Genomic DNA, 4,670 nt, shown 5'->3' with positions numbered 1-4,670 from the left:
AGACTAGTATGATAATAACTTCAAGTCTTTGAAGAAAGAAATTGAAAAGATATCAGAAAATGGAAAGATCTCCCATGCTTATGGATCAGTAGGAGTAATAAAATAAAAATGGCCAACCTACTAAAAGTAACCTACAGATTCAATGCAATCACCATCAAAATTCCAACACAATTCTTCACAGAACTTAAAAGGACAATCTTCAGGTATATATGGAAACACAAAAAACTCAGGATAACTAAAACAATCCTGAACAATAAAAGAACTGCTGGATAATATATCACTATTCCTGATTTCAAGTTGTACTACAGAACTATAGTAATAAAAACAGCATGGTATTAGAAAAAAATAGACACGTTGATCAGTGGAACTTAATTGAAGATACACACACCTTTGGATACCTGATTTTTGATTTTAAAAAGCTAGAAGCACACAGTGGAATAAAAAAGACAACATCTTTAACAAATGGTTCTGGTAAACTGGGAAGAATCCAAATAGATCCATACTGAGCACACTGTAAAAAACTCAACTCCAAATGGATCAAAGACCTCAATATAAAATCAGATGTACTGAACCTGATAGAAGAGGAAGTAGGGAATAGCCTTGAACTCATTGGCACAAGAGACAATTTCTTGAATAGAACACCATTAGCACAGGCACTAAGATCAACAATTAATAAATGTGACATCTTGAAGCTGAAAAGCTTTTGCACAGCAAAAGACACCATCATTCAGACAAAGCACCAGCCTACAAAATTCGAAAGAATTTTTACTAACTACCCATTTGATAGAGAGCCAATATCTAAAGTCTATAAAGAACTTTAAAAAAATACATTTCAAGAAAACAAAACAACACAAATATGGGGCTACAGATTTAAATGGAATTCTCAAAAGATGAAATTCAAGTGGCTGAGAAGCACCTAAAGAAATGTTCAACATCCTTAGCCATCAGGGAAATGCAAATTAAAACTATGAGATTCCATCTTACACCAGTCAGAATAGCTAAGATCAACAAAACAAGTGACAGCTCATAAAATAAGAGGAAGAAAACTTATCCATTGCTGGTGGGAGTGCAAACTTGTACAGCCACTATGGAAATCAGGGTGACAGTTCCTCAGGAAGGTGGGAGTTGATCTACCTCAAAATCCAGCTATCCCACTCTTGAACATATACCCAAAAAAGACTTCATCGTACTACAGAGATGTTTGTCCAAGTTTTTTTACTGCTCTGTTCATAATAGGCAAAAATTGGAAACAACTTAGGTGTCCCTTAATAGAAGAATGGATAAATGTGGTACATTTGCCGAATGAATATTACTCAGCCATTTTTTTCTTTTTTTTTTTATGTAGAAATCTTTATTGGATATTTTATTTACATTTCAGATGCCATCCCCTTCTCCATTTCCCCTCCCTAGAAAACCCCTATCCCATCCCCGTTTCTCCTTTTTGCTTTTATACTATTTTTTAATGTTAATCTAAGGCTTTTTAAGTTTGGTAATACTCAGCCATTTTTTTAAAATGACATCATAAAATTAACAGGTAAATGGGTGGAACTAGGGGGAAAAATCATCCTGAGTGAAGTATCTCAGACCCAGAAAAAAATAAGGTATGTATTCACTTGTAGGTGGATATTACCTATTAAGTCAATGATAATCAAGCTACAATTTGTAAAGCCACAAAGGGTATCAAGGGACTTTAGAAAAGGGAAATAGGATAGTTATGGATGGATAGGGATAGACTAGAATGGGAGAATCAAGTGCAAAGGGAAGTGGAGAGGTAGATGAGGAAGGGAATATGGGAAGAGACAACTGAAATTAAGGGGCAGTTGAAGGGTAGTATGGAAACCTAATACAGTAGAAGCTTTCTATGATTATATATGTACATGAAGGTGATCTGAATGAAATCGCCAAATAATGGGGGAGATAGAATTCCAGCTGCACATCTCATGTCACCCAATGAAGCTTGCTAAGACTATAGCTTGCTTTCCACAAAATGACAGCAAGGCCCCATTGCTGAAAACACCACCTATATGTTAAACATGGAGAAACCAAGCAAGTGCCTCCATAGAGCTACCCCCCACCCCCGTGTTCCCTCATTTTTGGAAGAGGAAGGTACTCTGAAGGGTAACAAAGGAGAACAGTAAACACTAATCCCAGCTATAAACCCTTTGGTCTACAATGGAGTCCTGACATTGTCAATCTTGTGGGTCCTGGGGACTAAAAGTGGGTCATCAGACTCTGCATCAGGCACCTCAATCCTTTGCCATCTCACTGAGTCATTTCTCATGTTTTTAATGACTTTTCTTTTCATGTGTCTATATGTTCCTTTCTTTGTATATATTTTTATACATCCAATTATTTGAATATTCTAAGTAGGTGGCTTTATAGTATGATTTGAGGAATGTATTCAGGGTATAGTTGTTAGGTTCTCTTATTAATAACTTTTGTGTATTTTAAGATTCGAGTTTTCAGTCTAATGTTAAGTAAAACTTGATTTTCTATTCTTACATACCTTTACTCACTAGTTTATGCTCCTATGATGATTAAATATTGATTGTTAACTTCATTGGATCCAGAAGCATCTAAGAGATTAGTAAAGTACACAACTGTGAACTGTCTATGAAATCATTTCCAGAAAGAATTGAGTAAGGGGACAAAGACCTTCTCCGAACATGGATGGTATCATGCCATATAATGGGCTAGAAATGAGCCTGGAATAAGGTGGGGAAATGGAGTAAAGCAGTGGGCTCCAGGCTCAGGTCCTCACTATTTTGTCAGATAGTTGCCCCACCACCACCACCCCAACCCCTCTTCTCTCCTTCCTGACTTTTGGAATCAGTTTTTGATAGGAACTTTTATAAGTTGGTGATATGAGCTAGAGAGGACATAAAATAGTGTAAGCAGACTATAATAGGTAGCAGAAGAGCAGGTGAAAACTGAGTTTCTGTAAGGCTTCAGATAGCAACTAGCCCTCTATTGGGAACTAGACTGGAGGGCATTCAATCTGGCAAAGAATTGATCTGCATTTTATCTGTATCCTAGGACAAGTATGGTAGAAGAAATTTTATGGTATCCCAGCTTCTGGGCTTTGGAAAGGCTTGAAAAACTTATTTCCTAGAAAAGAGCAGCCTATGTAGAGTTGGAGCCAAGGAAATGGTGGCTGATTTAAAACTTAGGGCCATTAAAACGAACTCTAGTACTTTGCATCACAGCAATAGGAAAGATGTCCTGAGGGAATCTGAGAAATTGGCCAGACCCCACCCATTTTCTACATCAAGGATGCAAAGGAATTTTCTTAATCATTAAAAATACTGTCTTGAGAAGAGCATTGGAAGGATAGTGCATACCTCCAGAAGTATTCTTAGACTTTAGCTACTCAGGCACAAAGATTTATTTTGGAGGTTGTTGGGGCCAAAGTAAGTCTTTTTTCCAAGTTCTTTTGCACATGTGTTCTCTTACAGAGACCAATGTCTAATACATATTTCATTTTTTTTTTCTAAAGTATTTTTTGCTTGCTCCTTGCTGGCACTCCAGCTTTTAGTTCTCTAGATGCCAGGATGAGGAGTCTGGGTTACTGCCACTCTGCATTTCTAATTCCTGCTTGGTATTCAAAAGGGCAGCAAGTCAATGACTTCAGTTTTACTTATCCTGAGGTTTTTTTTCTTATAGTGGCATTTATTGTCTTGTATGATGTATCTCTTTCTCTGTGTAGTTTGATTCACTATTCTTTATAAGTTTGAAGGAAATAGAAGGAGCTTTACAAATATATGTGAAATCACCCTGCCAAATGGACTGGCTGCCGTATATGTATATATTTACTATGTGTCTGCTGCTGTGAACTGTCCTCTTGAGAATGACAAGGGAGATGGCATGGTGTGAAATATGTACTAGACCCAAAACCTGACACTTCTCTATGTACTTTCTCTATTTTTACAAGTCATTTAGTACCTAATGTTATATGCCTTTTTGTACTGGCTATGTGGAATTTGTTCCTGGTGGTAGCTGTCTAGACAAGCCTTTTATTTGACCTAATATTGGTTTTATTTCATAGAGTCTCCTTTGCTTACCCAGGAAGGTGAGGTCATACCTTTTGGAGAACTAGCAATAAGAGACAAAGGAGTTATTAGCCCTCAGCATATTGTATAATTGAAAAGCTATTGCAAATAAGTTAGTGAGTCTCTTCATCATTTCAGGACTATTGAAGTGTTGAAAGAAAAAAGAAAATTTTGTTTGAGGCTTTTGAACTCATATTCATATTTAAAGAGCCTCCAAAATTAAAGATTAAAGTTAAGTTCTTAAGAATGTCAAGATTTCCTGATATAGTTGTTAAAATGAGTTCTCCTTATTTTCCATTATGACTTATTATGAAACATTCATAGTTCAAACTCTAGGTTTCAGGCTGGTTAGATGGCCCAGTGGTTGAAAGCACATGCTACTCTTTCAGTGAACACAAGTTTAGTTCCCAGCATCTCTCTATGTAGAGTGGCTGACAACTACCCACAACTACAGTTCCAGAGGCTCCAACACCTTCTTTTTACAGGTACCGACACACATGTGCACATACATACACACACATGCAGAGAGAGAGAGAGAGAGAGAAAGAAAGAGAAATAAAATGAATTTTTAAAATATTTTTTAAAGAACCCATATTTCTCTTCCAAAAGAACAAAGATCTT

The sequence above is a fragment of the Arvicanthis niloticus genome, chromosome X (assembly GCF_011762505.2).
Source record: "Arvicanthis niloticus isolate mArvNil1 chromosome X, mArvNil1.pat.X, whole genome shotgun sequence".
NCBI lineage: Eukaryota > Metazoa > Chordata > Mammalia > Rodentia > Muridae > Arvicanthis > Arvicanthis niloticus.
Note: the sequence above shows the minus strand (reverse complement) of the source record.